This window comes from Gorilla gorilla, chromosome 15 (assembly GCF_029281585.2).
Source record: "Gorilla gorilla gorilla isolate KB3781 chromosome 15, NHGRI_mGorGor1-v2.1_pri, whole genome shotgun sequence".
NCBI lineage: Eukaryota > Metazoa > Chordata > Mammalia > Primates > Hominidae > Gorilla > Gorilla gorilla.
In genome coordinates this window covers 99660013-99682561 of record NC_073239.2, presented here as the reverse complement: position 1 = coordinate 99682561, position 22549 = coordinate 99660013, and the positions used below count along the sequence as shown (strand labels likewise).

The 22549-nt window shown below is 36.9% G+C and overlaps 1 long non-coding RNA gene across 1 annotated transcript in view; it reads right to left on the bottom strand.

Moving 5' to 3' along the window:
• The window catches only part of LOC129526632 (uncharacterized), a 36162-nt gene extending 13884 nt beyond the window's left edge, over positions 1 to 22278 (bottom strand). The window contains exons 1-2 of the long non-coding RNA XR_008671322.2: positions 22172 to 22278; positions 20041 to 20181 (exon numbers count right to left, since the gene is read on the bottom strand). This is a non-coding gene — a long non-coding RNA (uncharacterized lncRNA). The remainder of the gene's footprint in view (positions 1 to 20040; positions 20182 to 22171) is intronic.
• Positions 22279 to 22549: the final 271 nt, after the last annotated feature.

The window sequence follows — 22549 nt, the reverse complement described above, 5'->3', positions numbered from 1 at the left end:
AAAACAAAATGCTAAACCTTGTATGTGACCTAAAAATTTGGACTTTGTAATACAGAAGAAAACTGAAGAGAGACAAGCCAGATTCAGTTTCTTCCTCTCTGTTATGGAAGAAATTGTGTCTCCCTAAAATTCACATGTTGAAGCTAAAATCCCCAATGCAACTGTGTTTCAAGATAGCACCTATCAGGAGGTAATTAAGGTTACATGAGGTCATAGAATGGAACATTGATCTGATAGGATTAGTGTCCTTATGAGAAGAGACACCAGAGAGCTCGCCCCCTCTCTTTCTGTCACATGAGGACACACTCAGAAGGCAGCTATCCGCAAGCCAGAAAGAAAGCCTTCATGAGAAACCAAATGGGATGGCACCTTGATCTTGGACTTCCCAGCCTCCAGAACTATGAGAAAATAAATTTATGTTATTTTAGCCAAAGTTAGCCAGTCTATGGTATTTTGTTACAGTAGCATGAGCAGACTATGATATCCTCTCTCACCTTCCACTATCAGTCGCCAAGTACTATTTTTTTGCTCTTAAATGCTGCATAAATTTCTGTTGTCTCATCCTAATTGACCTTTACCTTAAGTCTCTCTAACTATAATCTGTAACCAGCATTTCCTATAATCTATATTTATTCTCATCTATTTGCCTTTAGTTTCCCACTTAGTGTAAATATTTGGAGATAAGCTGACAGAGTCTAATTCCAGTTGAATTTGAATTCTTTCTCAAGCAAAAATCTGGATAAGGTCCTCTATTTCTGAAAAACCTACAAAGGGGCTGTAGACATGTAGAAATATTTGAAATCACTCACCCTGACATGCAAAGGTTGTCCAGTTTGTCTTCAGCCTGCCTTGCCATATGTCCAGTATTTATCTCCATCCTCTACAGCCTTTACAGCACACTTGACAGCCTTGAAACATTGGATTCCCTAACTTCATTCCTGTACTCAATTGCTCCCTAAGAGTATCAATATTCTTGGCATCACAACAGATACAGTATTCTATTTTTTTTTTAACTCAATTGTAAAACTTTGGAGAGAAGGAACCATCAATTTTTGCAGATATACAAACAGAGATATTCCACAAAGACTAATAGAAAGCAAGACTCACATGCACATACCTATGTATAAAAGAACACCTACATAAATTAGAATAAGGAAGGACAGGCCAGGCGTGGTGGCTCACACCTGTAATCCCAACACTTTGGGAGTCCGAGGAAGGTGGATCACCTGAAGTCAGGAGATCGAGACCATCCTGGCCAATGTGGTGAAACCCTGTCTTCACTAAAATACAAAAAAAAAAAAAATTAGTCAGGCATGGTAGTACATGCCTGAAATCCCAGCTACTTGGGAGGCTGAGGCGGGGGAATCACTTAAACCCGTGAGGCGGAGGTTCCAGTGAGCTGAGACCGTGCCACTGCACTCCAGCCTGGTGACAGTGTGAGATTCCGTATCAGAAAAAAAAAAAAAAAAAAAAAAGGAGGAGGAGAAGGGAGAAGGAGATAAGGAGATATAGGTCAGAAAAAAACTCTTTCCTCCTGCAACCTCGCTTCCATAACGACAAAAGAAAAAAGAAGGAATAACAGTCTTGCCAAAAAGGGCCACAGCTACATGCAGCTTATTCGCTCCACAAACTGTGTCCCATGTGGGTCCAAGAACAAGGCCATTAAGTTCACATAGCAGAGTCCACAGCTATCAAGGGCATTTCTGATGCTCGTATCTCCAGTGCTTGTGTTCCTCACAGCTGTTTGTGAAAGGAATCATTCTTGTGAAGCTTGGAGGGATCAGACACCCCACCCCAATTTAGACCCAAGGTGCTGCCTGCCAACCTCCACCAAGATCCACGTAAGGAGCTGAGTCTTTAAAAACTGAGGAAAAACTACCCTCTAGAAAAAAAAAATACAATAAAATGGAAGTTATGCTTAAAAAAAAGAAAAAATCGGGGAAAAAAAGACTTTTAGCTATCATACGCCAAAGATTTAAAGTAGTTACTTATGAAGATTTAGCAATACCATTAAAACACAATAAGAAAAGAATATCTGAATATTATTGTATTATGATCATAAAAGTAGCTATAGTGACAGCTATATATAATTCACATTTCATAGAACGGCTTTAAGTCATTCTGGAAAAAATATTATTGTCAAGTTACAAACGAAAAAAACAAACTAAACAGAAGATCCTTCCAGATATTTTTACTGGTGGATTTTGGGCCTGAGTAAACTTTGCATGACAATTTTAGTGAAGATATTGACACTCTGAGTAAAACTGCCAGAAAGAAATATATTTTGCCCAATTCTACATTGTTCTTATAATGAGGTAGTTAAGAAAGCTGCCTTTTTATTCCTACATGGGTAGTGACATTTATTCCTCGTACCACAGCAGAATCTAAAGGTGTAGATTTAGGGGATCATCATGGGGATGCGGGCATTTTGCAGATGACAGTACAGAGGGTTGTTTTCGTTTTTTGTTTGTTTGTTTGTTTTTTGTTTTTTGAGACAGGGTCTCACTCCCATTGCCCAGGCTGATGTGCAGTAGTGTGATCATGGCTCACTGCAGCCTCGACTCCCTGGGCTCAGTTGATCCTCCCACCTCAGCCTACCAAGTACCTAGGACTACAGGCACATGCCACTACATCAGGCTAGTTTTTTGTATTTTTAGTGGAGATGGGGTTTCACCATGTTGCCCAGGCTTGTTTCAAACTCCTGGGCTCAAGCAATCCACCCACCTCGGCCTCTGAAAGTGCTAGGATTACAGGCATGAGCTACCATGCCAGGCTAAGTGCCAAACTTAAGGTTTGGCACTTAAGGTTTCTTAAGTGTGCCAAACTGTTCTGAGTGCACCTTGATGATACTAGAATTCCCACTCAACATTAGAGATAGGGGGAGGCAACCTGGAGGTTTTGGCCATCAGAAGGGTATACAGCGACCTTGAACAGAGCAACTCTTCATCTTAGACAAAGCAGAATCCAATGACATAATCTCTTTTCACTATTGTAGGGTATGGATGTGGGGCTTTGATCTTTTTCTTCCTCAGCAGTGTGAAGTTCAGTGAAATACAAATAAATTTGTTTTTGTAAGAACCTTTTTTAACCATGAAAGAGAAAAATAGTTAATCTGCCTAATTATTTAATTGCATACACTAGTAATCAATTTTTCTTCTCCAATGAGTGTGTGTGTTAATATTTCTCATGGTGACCACAAGATCCAGGTGGATGACAACAGCAAATATTTCGAGGTTTTGCAATGTCATTACAAGTAGTGATGGCATTTGTTAACATTTTCCAGTGACTTGACAAACTACCTTTTATAATTAAATCTAACCAGTATGTAATATGCATTCTTAATCACGCTTGTGACCTTGCTATGATTGTAATGAGAGAAATTTCAGCCACTTCTAGCTAATGAAATCTGTTTTATCCCTTTGACAACTTCCTACATCTGCATCCATAACCTCAAGCCCACACAGTGTCCTCCACGTAGCAAACATACTCACTAATGGGAAAAAAATTCATTTTGGCCTTGCATCTGATCTTATTCGGCCAGGCCTCCAGGGAGGACACATTTAGCATGGATGCTTGAGAAGAGAAGGCTGGATTTGGTCATTTATAAGCAAAGTGGAAGGAAGAGACAGTTTTGTTTTTTCTCCATTTGAGATTAAGAAAAAACATTATTTTTATAAACTAACATATAAAATGAATTATAGTAGAATCTAATAATCTTTTCCAAATGATTGATTACACAGACCAATTTAAACTAACATATCTGTTTTGGCCAACATTCTAAGTTGTTTAACCAACTTTCTTTTCTTGGAATGAAATCCAGTGAATGAAGACACTGTATCTTTCTCCCTTGAATAGATCATGCATAGTTTTTACAATGACTGGTAGCTTCTTTGGGAATGACAGACTTATTTCTGCCTTGGCCACTGTCCTTACATATAGGTTAAGTAGGCTGTCACATAAGTGATATTTTCAAGAGGCCCCAGAAGACTTCCCTGAATAAAAAAATAATACTTATCATGGTAACTGAAATTCCACTTTCCATCCAATGGACCATTTATTCTTCACTTAATGAGCAAACAGTACTGAGCACCTAGTAGGTGCCAAGTCCTGCTTCAGAATTAAAAAGCAAACAAGTAACAGAGAAAGAACAACTCCTTCACTTTCAAAGCTCAGTATCTACCATGGAAATGAAAAAGTACAGATGATTGAAATACAGTAAAATGAGTGTGGGTGGCTATGATACACATAAGGGAGGAACAGGATTACGGCACCATTAAGGATCTTTTACTTCACATTTGTAATTTTTTTCTTTCCAATAGTCTTTTTTAAAAATGGTTACTAGCTCCTTGGAGAGGCCATGTATTATTGGATGGACATTTAGTGCCTTAACCCTTCTTATACAAGAAATTATTTTCTAATAGTAACTACAAGATTTACATTTTAGTCCAGATTATTTCATTATCTGTGGAACACTGAACACTTCACCTGGATGGCAATATGTTCTAAGAATTGCATTGTTAGACAAAGCAGACATTATGTAAACATTATAGGTTGTACTTACAAAAACCTAGATGGTACAGCCTATTACACGCATAGGCTATATGGTATAGCCTGTTTCTCCTGGGCTATATACCTGTACAGCACATTACTCTCCTGAATACTGTGGACGATTATAACACAGTAGTAACCAGTGGTGTATCTAAACATATCTATAGAAAAGGTAAAGTAAGATACAATATTATAATCTTATGGGACCACCTTTGTATATGTGGTACATTGCAGACCTAAACGTTTTATGTTGCCCATATTCTCAGGAATCTCTAGGAATATATACACATTTATCATAAGAAAGTTCCAAAGCCACATTGAGGTTCTATAATTCTAGTAGATTATGAATTAGAAGGATGACAAAATAACAGCAGGACATCTGCAGAGTGAGACAAACCTGATTTTTCTTCTCAACTTTATTTCAAATTGAAATATGTTGGCATAATATTTACTTACTTTGAGATTAATTCTTATCTTGCAATGATGTAAAGATTCATTATGATATGGAAACTATCCACTAATATACCTATGACCTTGTTTGTCAACACCTCAATGCCAACCAGCACACACACACACATGCTCACACACACTCACAACATTACTCATCTCCTTACAGGTGTCTGAGATCACTTCACAGATGAGTCAAGATGGTGACTGTATGCACATAGGCTTTGTTGGGACAAACTGACATAGCTTTATGGAAAGCTTTGGAGCATGAAAGGGGATTGTTCAAAAAAGACCTGGTGATTTGGACAGTCAAGAAGCACATCAAGTTGAGATGTATTTCAGATATTAAGGGAGAGAGAAATGGAGCTTATAAGATTTGTCAAAGGCACATCCTGTGTTTTTGAAGTTTCTTTGATTTGATCATTGGGCGTACATTTATTGAATATCTTCTCTGTGACCATTGATCTTCCAGGCATTAGAAGTGAAGGATGCAAAACAATTTCAAAAAAAGGATGGTTGTGTCATTTGAGCATTTTATGTATGACCAACAATAGATTTTATATTCTTCTTGAACCAATTATCATATGTGCAATTTAAAAAGCAGAAGGTTTTCTTTATGCCTCTGTAACAAAGTAAGCAATGGAAAAATTTCCACTGTAATATTAATTTTATATACAGAAAAGTTCTACATGTAATCATTGCATATGTGAATACACATTGAATATACCTGTACATATACATGTATAGGTATATTTATGCATTTATTTTTACATTTTTATTAAGATAAATCTTAGTAAAGTATACTGATCTTAAACATACAGCTTGATAATTTTTCACATGCAGATACCCTATATACTTATCACTGAGATCAAGATATAAAATCTTTCCGGTTTATGATAGGATTTTATCTCTTCTTAGTTGTCTTTTCCCCTTTATCAATTTTAGGAGAGGATAATTGATTCTTAGCCCTCTGTATTTTTCTATAATAATGAAAATGGAAAATTTCTCGAACCCGGGAGGTGGAGGTTGCAGTGAGTCAAGATCTTGCCACTCCTCTCCAGCCTGGGCGACAGAGCAAGACTCCTTCTAAAAAAAATTATTAAATATTAAAAAGCGCCCCTCTTTTGCTTAACTACCCCAAACAGGAAACTGCAGAAAACTCTGCTCCTTTCAAACTCAGTTCTTACAACTTCTATCAGTGACATTTGTAAAAACAGTAAAATACCATTCTAGGGATTGGACCAAAATCTTCCAATTACTGACTGTGATCCCAGACAAGTATCCTTTTTCTGTTTCATTTACCTAATCTGTAAAATAATGAAATAATAATCCTTAGTCTATATTCCTTACAGAAAAGCTATAACAATCAAATGAGAAAATGCATATAGTAATCCATTTTAAATTTCAAAGAACTATAAAAGACAGAGTCCTACTTTTTATCAGACAAATTAGTTTGAAAGATTTCAAATTCTTCTGATATGTTCCCAGAGGAAATAATTCCTACCTCATGATTAGGAAATCACTGAACTTTTCAAAAAATAATCAAATGTTTATACTTCATTTGCTTTAATTTAATTTAATCTTGGTAACAAATATCTTCATTTTAAATTTTATCCCCTTGGGTATTTATGATTTTCTGGCTTTTCTGCTACATGAGTAATTATCTGTGATATATTAGAAGGGCACTTTACTGTAGTGATAAGACCATCATTATCAAGCCTCATCCAGAGGTATCTTTCAGAAAGAACCAGTAAGCATTTTGCAATCGACACATAAAACTCCAGTGGAATGCAAAGCTGATCATAAACATGATTCACTCTTCCAAACCCAAATTTTTAAACAGAAAACACTTGCCAAAAAATATTATTTGATGTATATGCCTTCTTTGGTAATTTTATACAAATCTCTATTTGAATCTGTACATGTTTACCTCCCATAGACAATTTGGAGACCTCTTTAGGGAAATACTCTTGTCCTCACTTTTTTCTACATACTGCATTAGCTGAAGTAAAGACATAAACTTTCCAGATTGTTTAAATGTGCCTTCTGAAAATCTCTTGAGTATGGAAAATAATACCTATATCCTGAAAGTTTGAGTAGCAACATCCAGATTACATTGCTCTTTACTCAAATAGGATATTTCTTTTTTTTCCTCAAGGAAAATGTGAACAGGAGGTAGGAAAGTGTGTTATTTTTGAGATCCCATTACTTCAGATGACAAAGATTTATTTTCAAATTTATAGTGCATAAAAATGAGCTGGGTGCTCGCTCATCCTCTGTACTTCTAGGAAAATCCTTCCCTATACATACTATTTTACTGAGAAATTCAGACATTCTGAACCCTTCAGTCAACCTAGTATTTAGAAGAAGCCTAGTGAGAACTGTACAAAAATGTGGATGCCTTCATATGTTCAATGGAAAGAAAAATCCTCTCTAGAGAAGTGTCAGGTCACCTGAGTCTAAACGGTAACACTGCCACTTACCACTTATACAAAAATCAGTCAAGATACTAAGATTCTCTGAGGCTTACTTTTCTACTATTATATCATTTACAATGCTTTTTGCTGCGTGTAACAGAACAGTTTTCCTGTTTGAAAAGTGGCTCAAACAAGAGTGTTTTCTATTATTTGTTTCATGTAACAAGAAACCTGAAGAATGAAGCCTGAGTGGGTTCAGTACCTGTGCCCAGCTTCATCTTCCAGTGCCGTGGCTCCTTCCACCTCTCTGCTCTCCATTCCCATTGTGCTGTCATTGTCACCCTTTGTGGTCTGAAACTGGATGCAGCAATCTATATATCACATTCTCACAGAAAAGCCAGAAATGATGGCTTGCACTTTCTTATTTGACATCTTTCTTTGTTCCTCTTTTTTTAATCGGGGAAAAGACTCATTTCCAGGGTTCTGAAGGAGAGAATGGGATCACATGGTCATCCCTAGCCACAGGAAGGCTGGGAACAAATCTGCCATTGTTAGCCATGACAATACAAGGTAAGCTCTGCCCACAAGGCCACAGGAGGAAAGAGATGTCTACCCCAAATGCCTGGTCTACGTGGTAGAGGGGAGGCTCAAACAGATCACACACTAAATCATTTAGTGTACTGTCTCAAACAGAGCAAATATTATAACTACATAAATAATATGATAATATAAAGTATAAAAATATTTTAAAAACACAAAATCTGAGTGGATTTTGCGGTGATCTGAGATTCAGTTTCAACAACTATTCCACTGGTAATTGTCTTATTCCTAAGCTCATACATGTACATGTTATATGCCTCAACTCTGAAGTCATTTGTGCTTGTGACCCACTATAGTAAAATTTCCTGTGTATTTTTAAACAATTTATTAATTTTTATAAAAGAACAGAGGAAGAAGTTACATTGTTTTTGAACTTTAGTTTTATCATTTATAAAATAGCAATAATAATACCACCACCACCTTTAGGTTCACCTGAAGACTATCTGTCTTAGATTAAGTTTCCTAGAGACAGAGCCTGACGAGCAAGTTCCTGTGGCAGGGGTTCATAGAGAGAGAGTTTTCAGAAGGGTCATGGAAATCAAGGATAAAACAGGAAAATATAAGTTAAGTAAGAATACGGTCCCAACTTGAGCTTCAGCCTCGGTCTAATCCCATGGGAAGCTTAAGGGCATGAAATATCCAGAGTTGGTCCCAGCCTGAGGAAGATGGCTGACTTTGGTAACCTAGTCAGTAAGTCATTGGCTGGGGGTAAAATAAGGGGTGAGAGTGAGCAGTGTGTAACCTCAAAAATGAGGTGGCTCCCATTTGATGGAGGACACCTCTCTATTAGCTATTAGCAGCTCACATATCTTTATTAGCTCTCACAGCAACTGGCGATGGTAACTGGGCCAATAAAGGGATCTGGCTGGGACATCAGCAGTGTCCACTATAAGAAATAAGTATTATTATGCATGTAAAGCATAGGCATAGTATCTGAAAGAGGACATATTCAATCAATATTTCTTTTCTTTTTTTTTTTTTTTTTTTTTTGAGACAGAATCTCACTCTGTCACCCAGACTGGAGTACAGTGGTGAAATCTTGGCTCACTGCAACCTCCACCCCCTGGGTTCAAATGATTCTCCTGCCTCAGCCTCCTGAGTAGCTGGGACTACAGGCACACGCCACCACACTCGGCTAATTTTTGTAGTTTTAGTAGAGACGGAGTTTCATGATGTTGGCCAGGCTGGTAACAAACTCCTGACCTCAAGTGATCCACCCGCCTCAACCTCCCAAAGTGCTGGGATTACAGGCATGGGCCACCGCGCCCCACCTCAGTCAATTTTCGATGAAACAGTAAATAGATTAGTGCGGCTACAAGGGAGAGTTACTTGAGCAGGGATAATTGCTACACCTCAAAGTTTGTTCTTTATTCTGAGTGGAGTGTTCGGAGTCAGACAGAGAGAGAGTCAAATTTTGAGCAGAGGAGTGATATAATTATATTTGAATGTTAAGAAAGAAAACTCCAGCTACAACACGGAGAAATGTTTGAAGAGGAGTGCACTAGGAGCAAGGGGAATGATTAGGAAATGATTATGGAAGTCTGGGAGAGACATAATGTAAGTCTAACTTAAAGTGATGAAAAATGCCAAGAAAAGGGAAAAACATCAAAGCTTACAAGGACCATTTTCTAAGCTAATCTATTTAATATATACTAGTGTGAGAGGTGGCAAATAATCAACATAATCAATGATTATAACAATATGATATTTTTCTAATGGTAAGCACTCTGGAAGAAGAAATAATTTTCTAGTGTTTACAACACATTTTAATAGTTTATTTGGTCTCATTTCTTATAAATCTGTTTCATACACTAAGGTCCAGAATCAATACAATGTTGAAGAATGATAAAGATTAGGCCTATTCTACAGAAATCAAGAAGTTCTTTGAAGCTGATACGAACAAGGATACAACATACCAGAATCTAACACAGCTAGGTCAGTGTTAAGAAGGAAATGTATGGCACTAAATGCCCACATCAAATAGTTAGAAAGATCTCAAGCTAACAACCTAACTTCACAACTAATGGAACTAGAGACCTAAGAGCAAAGCTAGCAGAAGAAAAGAAATAACCCAAATCAGTGCTGAACTGAAGGAGATTGAGGCACAAAACACCATTCAAAAGATGAACGGATCCAGGAGCTGTTTTTGAAAAAAATAATAATAAAATAGATAGACCACTAGCTAGACTAATAAAGAAGAAACGAGAGAAGATTCAAATAAATACAATCTGAAACAAGGGGGATATTACCACTGACCCACAGATGTAAAAATTTATTCCATCCGTCCCTTATTTCATCAGAGACTACTGTGAACACCTTTATGCATAGAAACTAAAAAATCTAGAAGAAATGGATAAATTCCTGACACATACACCCTCCTAAGACTGAAACAGGAAGAAATTTAATCCCTGAATAGACCAAAAATGAGCACTTAAATTTAGTCAGTAATAAATAGCCTACCAACAACAACAAAAAGCCCAGGACCAGATTCACAGATTAATTCTACCAGATGTCCAAAGAAGAGCTGGGACTATTCCTGCTGAAACTACTTCAAAAAATTGAGGAGGAGGGACTCCACCCTAACTTATTCTATGAGGCCAGTATCATCCTGATACCAAATCTGGAAGAGACACACACACAAAATAAAATTTCAGGCAAATATCCTTGATGAACATGGATGCAAAAGTACATATGCACCATGGAATACTATGCCACAAACAAAGAACAAGATCATATCCTTTGCAGGGGCATGGATGGAGCTAGAGGCCATTATCCTTAGCAAACTAACACAGGAACAGAAAACCAAATACCACATGTTCTCCCTTAGAAGTGGGAGCTAAGTGATGAGAACATATGGACATGTAGAAGAGAACAACACACACTGGGGCCTTTGGGAAGGGTGGGGGATAGGAGGAGGGAGAGGATCAGGGAAAAGAACTAATTAATACTAGGCTTAATACCTGGATGATGAAACAATCTGTACAACAAAACCCCATGACACAAGTTTACCTATATAACAAACTTTCACATGTACCTCAGAACTTAAAATAAAAGGTGAACATAAATAAATAAAGTATTACTATTAAAAAGAAAGAGAGGTTGAGACTACTCTTCACACTAAAAGAACATAATGACCTCCAGTTCTTACAGGTATCTAATTCATTTAACCAGATGACTGGTTTTAACTTTCTGTCATTCATTGAATTCATTGATATATTGATTAACCATATACCCTCTGTTCTCTATAAAATACATATTCAGTAATGTTTTCTGGACAATAGTAATTACAGGAAAAAACTGATCACTTTTAGTTTATTAATAAAACTATAATCATAGTTTCTGAAACCATTTTCAAGGTCCTCATCCCTGTGTTGTCATTATGGAATATTCAGGTCTCCATTTAGATACACACCCCTCCCTATCACTATATCCCTTCAAGACATCCCTGTCTTGCTCATTTTATTTGATTCTGATATCTCTCTAACTTGAATCTTAAAAAAATCCTAGGCCAGGTGTGGTAATCCCAGTACTTTGGAAGGCCAAGGTGGGCGGATCACAAGGTCATGAGTTCGAGATCAGCCTGGCTAATATGGTGAAACCCCATCTCTACTAAAAATACAAAAATTAGCTGGGTGTGGTGGTGGGCACCTGTAGTCCATCTACTTGGGAGGCCGAGACAGGAGAATCTTTTGAACCTGGGAGGCAGAGGTTGCAGTGAGCCGAGAGATCGCGCCACTGCACTCCAGCCTGTGCAACAGAGCGAGACTCCATCTCAAAAAAAAAAAAAAAAGGATCCTATTGAGAACGATGTGTGTCCCCAAGATCTAAAGTTTGAGATAAATCTTGAACACTTTTAAATTTTAGACATGCTTTTCTTCAACCACTTTTCTGGGTGAAACATTTGATTTAGCTTCATGCTCTGTCTAAAGACCAAGGGAGGGGCTCAATTTTTATTTACCTGTGTATTTGATGTCTAAAAATTAAAAAAAAAAAGTTTGGTTATACTGCATGTAATTTAACAAGTAAAATGATAAATAAATGGCAGAAGTTTTGTTTTGAAAAAGAATTGCTTCATCTGAGTTGAAATTTCCTTCATAAGTCACCAAGGTATTGAGGCGTTTTGTGGAAATTTAAGTTATTTTATATTTAATAGGTTATAATATCAAATTACATCAACTGGAATGTTCAGTTCTTTTGTTACTAATTTAATGCTTTAAATTTCTAGTATTTTTTTTCCTATTGCTATCAGAACCCAAAAGATAAATGCTTTATTCATAAAAGGAACTATAGTTACCAGCCCTGCATTTGTCAACCATAATTGACTCTCTCCAGCTAGTTCTCAAGATCTGACCTTTTTTATACTGTTCCTGGAATTAAAGTCATAGGACATTTGATTCATGAAGATTTACTGAAAATGGCATCCTGGAATCTATGCTGGGTACTACTGGGATGCAAAGATGGATGAAAAACACTACCTGCTCCCAGGTATATTAAAATTTATTACTTGTGACAAATACATAAAACAGAGCTGGACAGAGTAGGAACACTGGAAACACACCTGGTGCTATAAGAACCGAGCAAATGATCATAATCCCTTGGAGGAATTGAGAAAATGCTTCCCACATAGAAATGATAGGGTTTTCAAGTAAGTTTTGAAAGGTAGAGATGGAATAAAAGAGGAAATCAGAAAGAAAAAAATGAGCAAAGACATAATTTAAAATATCTTTGTAGAGAATAACAAAACAGAATTAAAATAACAGCTTAAATATTTTGATTTTATTTTATTGTTTTGAAAGCTGCTGAAGTTTCATTTCTAAGGATGAGAAAATCAGAGAAGTTTAAAAACATGTTTGATATCTGATATCTATTTGATATTGTTACATCAAATCATCTAAGCATTTAAATAAAGTTTTATTCATTATCTGGTTATTTGCTAAACTATAAACACAGCTTGAATCATAAACTTTCAATGTATAAGGTAGCAATACTTTTATTACTATTTCCCAACCCTTTTATTCTCCTTTTAAAAATAATACTATTAAGACCTATGTTTTTAAAAGTAATGTTTATGAATTCAACAATATAAGAATAGGTACTCCTCAGCATTTCATGATTATAAACTCACAAGATAAACACTGTAGTGACCCATATAATGTTGGTAACCCTGTCTTTAAGATAAAGTAAAAACACTTGTTCGAAAACTTTGCAATCTCTAAAACGTGAGGATTGCTTGATTCTCACAAAATTGGCAACCAAGAATAAAAGCACTTTTGTATGCTAGGAATAATGAGACATTGTAAATCTATCGTGATTTTATTCAAAAATTTCCAAACCTAAATATTTTCTTTTTCTGTAATATATATGGGCTGTATATTTTTCTTTTACTTTTATATGGAGAGAAATCATGTTCTCAAGTACATTGCCAGGGCTATGACTATACATACGAAACCATTGTTCATATGGCAAAATTGGATGGTGACGTAGATTTAAAAATACACCTTCATTTGACTTTGAAGTTTTTGTTTTCGAAAACTGTGTCCTGTTCATTAGAGATTCTATACCCTGTTAAAGACCAAACTATAACTCTTCACAATTATATATGAAGCATCTAGGACATGCAAAACGTACTTATTAAAAAACTACTGAGTGATGGGCATGTTTCAGTATACAGGATACACTATGTACAAAATCCAGAATGTGGAGAAAGAAAAAAATGTAAGTACTTAACAGAAAAAAAAGCAATTAAGACCACAAATATTAAACAAAATGACAGAGACACAATCATTAAAATGTAGACACAGAAAACACTATAGAGCAATTGATTCACGTTCTTCAATAAATAGTAATATGTTGCAAGAAAATAAAATGAGACAGATGGAAGAAGACCTGTAGCTTAAGAGATATGTAAGGTATAGCAACCAATCATAATATGTTCATATATTTAGATGTCTATTTAAACCAATAAACTATCAAATAAATTTGAAATAGAAAAAGAAACTAGATGAGTCAAAGACTGCCACTTTGAGGGAGTGATATTTGGATTCCATTGTAAAGGATGAAAAATAACCAATCATTTAAAAAGCAGAAGTTGGAGGCTGGGTTGGGCAGGGAAAGAGTGTTGCCAAGAGATGCAACAGTAAGTGAAAACTCTGGGCTCTGGAGATGTATAGAAACATCTATACATTTGTTTGTTAGTTCAAGAGAAGCATGTGGTCAAGTTAGAACTTGAAGGACATGGAAAGAAAATTGGAGTTTGCTCTAATGGCAGTGAGAAGTTTTGAGAAGAATATATGCAGAGAAATATTATGATTTGGCTTATAGTAGGTACTAAAATAACTTTACTGAAAATGATGAATTAATTCAATGAAAACTTTTTATGTTATACTTGCATTTTACACAATAATTATATTTCATTTATATTTTATCTCTTATTTAAGAGAAATCTGCTTCTGATTATAATATCTAAAGTTGGACTAGTTGCTTTTTTCATACTAACATTTGGTTAGGACTTCTGTCTCAGAAACAACAAACAACTAATCTGAAATAGATATGAAAACATTTTTAATAGCATTTAATCATAAGGTTGGTTTCACTTGAACCCACTTAAGCATTCATGTTAATGTCATAATTTATTTAACAAAAATTTCCTGTTTAAAAAAAAATGATTTCTACTACGTAAGAGTATCATAATTTAGAGATGGCAAAATTTTCAGGCAAGTGATTTTACTTTATCTTAAAGACAGGGTTACCAACGTTATATGGGTCACTATAATGTTTATATGGTGAGTTTATAATCATGAAATGCTGAGAAAATTGTGTTTTTATTCCAATAGATCAAAGGATCCCACAAAGTCTGGAGATGGCAAAAACTGTCCAGGGCAGAGGAACAACTGAAAAACAACAAGAAATTATACTTATTTCATTGGAACTCATAACACATTACAAGTGAATTTATCTCTCTTTTATATTCTCCTCTTGCATACTTTTTATTCCTAACAGTAATGGAAAACAAGAAAAGAATTTGCCAAAATTTCATGCTGTAGAGGGATGCCAAGTTCAGAATTTCATCCAAATAACTTGTACACCACATTCGAAACATTGTGTTACTACAGTTCATATGAAATATGCCTGCTTTATTGATTAAAGTTGTTTGGTTTCCCTTCACTTGATGAAATCATCCTCATTTCTTACCCAGAATAGTATATGCCTTGCTATTCGAACAGACTAAAAATAACTCTTTGATTCTGCAGGCCTAATTCCAGAATGGATATTAGGATGGCTAATCTAAGAGATTATGATGGCCATAGCACACATGGATTATCTTTATTTTACATAAGGAAATATGATTGATCCTAGCCACGGTGGTCCTCCAGTTCCCACAGCTGTGGCCACTTGTTACAGGTCAAAAGTTGCCTCAGGCTCTGGGATTAATTCTCTCTTCAGCAAGAATTTAAACGCTAATAAATAAAATCTGAGCAGAATGGACCATGTCTTAGCTAGAGACCAAGATCTATTAACTTGATTTTTTTTAAACCTGTGAATGGATGTTGAGCTTTTACTCAGTTCTATTGGAATAAAAACACAATTTTTATTCCAATAAAGCAGTTTATCTTCTTGAAAAATTGCCAGATTCTCAGTCATGCCAACACATCTCTTTGAATATTAAGACTACCAAACTCCCCTTCTCGTATTTTTTTACTAATAAATTCTGCTAATAAAATAAAGCATCTGAAAATCTAAGTACAATTACCCCTGTAAGCATTGCTTCCTAAGAAAATATGTTTACTCTGACCAAGTTAGCATACTCTCTAGAAGTTCTAGGTCATTCTCAGATAAATACTAGGATTGAAAATGATTTTCTATATAAATAGATAGCATTGTCTGTGGCAAGGACTAACCACACACATAGGACATGGAATGAAAACATTCAGACCACTGGGGAGAAGTGCCCCTTGCACTCTCTAAGAGTGGCTATAGTTGCTGCTTGGACGACTGCAAAAAACATGTGAAACAGAGGAGAGAATGATCTAATGTTCAGCCATGTCTCCACGGAAGAGGGCATCGCATTGGACTTGTTCCAAACCACCTGAACAAATAGGCTCCAGTTAGATTTATCTCTTTGCACCAAAGCATAGGAAACAAAACTGAACTTTAAGACTGACAAAAAAAGAGAAGACATTTCTGAAAAGAGTTTGGTAGTGCTAATGTGAGGGAATGAAGGGTTAGAGATACTGGCTCAATGGAAAGTACTGACTTCAAGATGAAGGAATACATGACAAGAGTACACTTCATAAGAGACTTTTTTTTTTTTTTTTTTTTGAGATGGAGCTTTGCTCTTGTCGCCCAGGCTGGAGTGCAATGGAGCAATCTCTGCTCACTGCAACCTCCACTTCCCGGGTTCAAGTGATTCTCCTGACTCAGACTCCCTAGTAGCTGGGGTTACAGACACTCGCCACCACACCCAGCTAATTTTTGTATTTTTAGTAGAGATGGGATTTCGCCATGTTGGTCAGGCTGGCCTTGAACTCCTGACCTTAGGTGATCTGCCCCCCTTGGCCGCCCAAAGTGCTGGGATTACAGGCATGAGCCACCACGCCTGGCCAAGGGATACTTTTCTTCCTTCCTCTCCACTCTCTTCCTTTCTCTCCCTCCCTCCCTCCCTCCCTCCCTCCCTCCCTTCCTTCCTTCCTTCCTTCCTTCCTTCCTTCCTTCCTTCCTTCCTTCCTTTTCTTTGTACACTTGTCACTTTTCCTCTAACCTGGCCTCCTTTTCTTTTTCTCTGATGTTCTGAAGATAACGAATAATCCATCTGAAAGGACACATGCAGGAGCCAAATCCTAGCCTGATTTGCTGTACCAGCATTAATGGGATTACTTAAAGACCCTCATCAGGGCACAGATTCTTTATGCAACCTTTTCTCTCACTGTCCCATATTCTCCTTTTATTCTATTATCCATTCCCAGAATCTTCTAGTTTGATCCACTTCAAGTATCTGCAATTAACCAGGCTGTACAGGCTCTTGTTTAGAAAGGCACAAACACTAGAAGTCATAGAGGATCATAGTCATTTGTAAACATGACAAGAAACAATGAGTTTTTAAAGACTTTAAAATACATTATAGGTTAGCATCCATTACTGGTTAATTTGCTTTTGGGAAATTTATATTTACAAAATATTAAATCAGATTCACTGTTACCTTTTTTCCTAATCTCCACCGTGAACTTCTTATTTAGCTCTGTATTTCTCATGTCTAGAATAGTACCTGGGCTATAGTAAATACTGAATAAGTATTTAAGAGAATTAAATTGAAATACACGATATTTAAAATATATTTTGTGATTTTATTTCTTATCCCATCTTCAAAACTAGAAATATCCTTAGTAGCAGCTCATAATAGGCAAACTGAATTATATATTTGAGTTAATTTTCTAAGCAATTTGAGATTTTATCCTCTCCCTCCCTTATAAAATGCAGTAAAAGAAAAGAATCCTCCTTAAATCCCACTCTATTGTTTTACACAGAGTGGGACACTAAAGAAGAATTTAGTGTCCATACAGCTTGAAAGAGATAATACTTCGAATTTAGAAAATTGCAAATATAAGGCAAAGTATGTGTGAAAAAAATCAAATTAAAACTCTCATTCTACATAAGTTTAAAAACTATATACAGAGGCAATTTTTTGTCATTTTATGAAGCGGGGACTCACTCTAGTTGCTAGGGAGACATTTAGGGAATAAATATTTGATGTGAGCACAGAGGAGAGACATTTGATGCTGCCTGATGAGTTCATAGTGAGATGGAGTTTGCTCATGCCCAGCACTTTTCATAAAGGACAATGAAGGGTGGAGTAGGGAGAAGGAAAGAGTAAGGTTATTCCAAACAGAGGAACAGCATCCACAAAGTCCAGGAGCATTGGATAGTCAGGAAAATGCAACCAGCACTGTGCAATCAGATCTTGAAATTCTTGTAAGAGCCAAGCCTAGAGGAAGGGGCAGAGTAGTAAGTCAGAGTCTAATCCAGATTGAGTGATTGTTTGCCATCAAAAAGGAATGAAGGTCACAGGGCCCCTTTTTACAACTTGCTCTTTGCATGGGACCACACTTACCCATGCAGGCAGAGTAAAGAGCTGACAACACTGCTTGATGCCAGAAATTAGGGAGATGGTTTCTTGCTTAAATCTTTATCCCTTTGTCACCCTGCTTTTGTGCTTTACTCTGAACACTAGAGACTCATGAAAATCTTCTTTAGGACAAACAGCAACAAAACTTTCCAGAAAGTAAAACATTAAATTCCCTGCCTTTTAAATCTTATCTCTTCCCAACTAATCCTGGAATTAAAGAGAGGAATGATTTTAGAGGCTAGGGCACTCTCTGCAAAAGTCATTCCAGGATGGGTGGCAGAGAATTGGTAAATTAGAAAGTCCAGGGCTGCAATCACCCAGGCAGGCAGGTGCAGGGTCAAATGGACATGAGTAAACAGGACAGACTCACTAAAAAATAAAGTCAAAGAGGGCTAAAAAGCAAAACTGATTTAATAAGCATCTGTTAATGTTTATTCTGAATCTTGTGAAAAGTGCTGCTAATTATGCAAAATTGCATGGGGCACAGCCACTGCCCTCAAATCACAGGCTCTCTGTACTCAGAAAAATATCTGGACACCTAGCAACTGGAAGTCTCAATTGTCAGGTGTCTAATTTGGTCTTACGGTTTTATTTCTACATTGTGTGAGCATCACTAACTTCTTTAGAGAAAGGCCTGTACTGCTTTCTGCAGAGTCACTTTGGAGCAGGGAATAAGTCATGGAATCTGGCTGTGTTACTTCTCAGCTGTTTGATCCTAACCAAACAGCTTAACTGTTCTTTGCCTCCGTTTTCTCATTTGTGACATGAGAGATATGGAAGCATCTCCCTCACTATGTTGTTGGAAGAGCTAAAAGTTTTAATGCTTACAAAGTCCTTGGAAGAGTTAGGCCGGGGGCAGTGGCTCACGCCTGTAATCCCAGCACTTTGGGTAGGCCAAGACAGATCATGAGGTCAGGAGTTCAAGACCAGCCTGGCCAAGATGCTGAAACCCCGTCTATACTAAAAATACAAAAATTAGCCAGGCATGGTGGCATACACCTGCAATTCCAGCTATTCGGGAGGCTGAGTCAGGAGAATCACTTGAACCCATATGGCAGAGGTTGCAGTGAGCCGAGATCACGCCATTGGAATCCAGCCTGAGTGACAGAGCAAGGCTCTGTCTCAAAAGAAAAAAAAAAGAAAAAGAGTTTCTGCCATGTGGTAAGTCTGCAAAAGTGTTAGCTGTTATTACTTCATCCAGGAATTGCAAAAATAAAATGAAGCAACATGATTTTTATTAAAATCATGATTTTTATTAAAATGTTTTTATTAAAAGCAATGATTTTTTATTAAAAATCGTTTAATAAAGAAAGATGAGTTCAATTTTTTAAAAAGTCAGCCTCTTGTAAACATTGTACATGATGGAAATTTAATATCTTGCATAATAACTTTTTAAAAGATGATGTTTCACCACTCAGGCCTTGACTTTTGCTGTGGCCATCTAAACAGTAAAACAAAATAATAATAATAATTAAACAGAACAAACAAATATAAAGAGTATAAGCCCATGACAAACGTCTACTTGGTAAGAAAGTTGAGTTGCTAGAATAATCATAGTTCAATTCCATTAATGTAACAATGTCTTATTATTGATTTTTATTTTATGTTGTGTTGAATTTTGCCCCAGGATAGTCATTACTTCTTATTTTATCAGCAGAAGAACCTTCTTTCCACTTGTAGCTCAGGAGGCCACAAATGAGTCTGGGAACTCTGCCCAGTGATGATTAATTTGCTCAGCTAATTTTGCGTTGTGGTGAGATTCTGATAGAGATAGCTTGGATCAAAGGCCCCTACAACCTATGCAAACTGCATTAATCCGCACTCACCATTCTCCAAAAGAACATCTAACAGTTCTCCAGACATGAAGAAGGCTCTGGAGGAAAACATTCCTCTTTATCCTCTCCTTACCTCTCTGAGCGGACTCAGCTCAACATTGGGTAGTGGGGAGAAGAGGTGCTAACATGTTGCTTGTGTAGCCATTTACATGGATGACTGGAGCTCAGGGTCGTTTTGAGTTTGCTCCACATTTGCTGCTCTTTCTTTGGAGATCTGTTGAAAATAACAGCCAATATTTGTATTGATTCATGATGAATCTTGGTAGCCTCACTGCACTTACATTTGTTTTATTAAAATTTAAAAAATAAAACTCTGCTACATTTCTGGCTTTCTTTGTATGTTTTTTTTTTTTTGGAAAGTCTGACATCAGTCTAATTCTTTTCAGTTTTATTTTCTTCTTGTCCCTTCTCCTCTGCCCTCAACCCCCCAGCACAGGCCTTGAGAATTTATATTTTATCTTTCAAATCAGTAGACCCACTATAATATTTCTCAGAACTGATTTTTTAGAATAAATTTTCCCACATATCCAGTGAAATTTTACAATACGTAAATTTATGTCTTTTTTGATTTCTGAAAGCTTTTCTTGAATTGTAATTTTAAATATCAGTTCTCTTCTATTGTTCCATGTTTCTTTATTTTTAATTTACACTGAGCCCATAATGGGTTTGTGTTTATTTTCATTTGTTTGTCTTGTGTTTTCTACTTCAAAGAAAAAGTATCTTTGACTTAATTCATTGTATACAGAGAAAGAACCCAATAAACAAAGTATTACTTACTCACTAATGGATATTTAAAACTTAGAAACTTTAGAAAAGCATTTGCAGCTCGAAATAAGTTCCTAATTAGAGCACTGTTAGCCCTCATAAAATTAAATCTTTACGTCGGGCGCGGTGGCTCACACCTGTAATCCCAGCACTTTGGGAGGCTGAGGCGGGCGGATAACGAGGTCAAGAGATCCAGACCATCCTGGCCAACATGGTGAAACCCTGTCTTTACTAAAACTACAAAAATTAGCTGGGCATGATGGTGCATGCCTGTAATCCCAGCTGCTCGGAGGCTGAAGCAAGAGAATCATTTGAACAAGCATGTCGGAGGTTGCAGTGAGCTGAGATCACGCCACTGCACTCCAGCCTGGTGATAGAGCAAGACTGCATCTCAGAAATAAATAAATAAATAAATAAATTTCGAGTTTCTATACCTGAAATGAATTGGAACACAGTTATTGAGGAGTGTCCTGCTACTGAATGAATATAAACAACTTCCTGTCACTAAAGGTTTCCCAGCAAGAATGACCAGAAAAATACTCAGTCTTCTGGTTAAGATTCTTTGCAGCATTTAACATGGTTTTTCCTGAATACATCAACAGCAGTAGCTAAGAAAGCCTGGACCCCAGTAAAGTTCTTGGATTATATGAAGATGATGAGGCAATGGCAAAAGATGTAATTTTTTTTTTTTTTTTTAAATAGAGCACGTTCCAGTGCATCTGTGTTCCTTGCCTAACTTGTTTACTAACTTGGGCACAAATCTCCAACTAGTCTTCAACTATTCTCAATAATTTTTCTAAAATAGTCTCTTAATGTTGAATATTTTACCTTTGCATTCTCTAGTCTTTCTTCTTCCTGTATCACCATTTCTGGGTTCATGAACACAACCATGGATTCAAGAAAATCACACCGACCAATGATCAAAAGGTATTATCCTACCTTTAATGAAGGACTACACATTCATATTTTATCACTAATGCTGTCAGGCCTCTGAGCCCAAGCCAAGCCATCGCATCCCCTGTGACTTGCACGTATATGCCCAGATGGCCTGAAGTAACTGAAGAGTCACAAAAGAAGTGAAAATGCCCTGCCCCACCTTAACTCATGACATTCCACCACAAAAGAAGTGTAAATGGCCGGTCCTTGCCTTAGCTGATGACATTCCAGCACAAAAGAAGTGAAAATGGCCGGTCCTTGCCTTAAGTGATGCGGTTACCTTGTGAAAGTCCTTTTCCTGGCTCATCCTGGCTCAAAAAGCTCCCCCACTGAGCACCTTGCGACCCCCACTCCTGCCCGCCAGAGAACAAACCCCCTTTGACTGTAATTTTCCTTTACCTACCAAAATCTTATAAAACAGCCCCACCCCTATCTCCCTTCGCTGACTCTCTTTTTGGACTCAGCCCGCCTGCACCCAGGTGATTAAAAGTTTTATTGCTCACACAAAGCCTGTTTGGTGGTCTCTTCACATGGACGCGCGTGAAAAACGCCTCTTTCTTTTCTCTCCCACGAGTCAGGGGCTTTTTTTGTTGCTGTCGTTCCACTACAACAATCTGTAGAAATGAGAAACAATCGCAGAGAGAATAACATTGAGCAAAATGAGACCTTTCTAACATCAGTACATGACGTGCTTATTGTCATTTTCCTCTCAGAAAATTTAGGAGAAGAAAATGCTGTCTATAGTAGATGACTTCAGGGACAACACTGGTGTAGCCCAGATTTATGTCTTAGCCAGCAGCCACCGGCACTTCTTTCCACAGAGTTCTGAAGAGGCTCATTAAGTTTCATGATCCTGCTAAACAAGTATCACTGACTTAAAT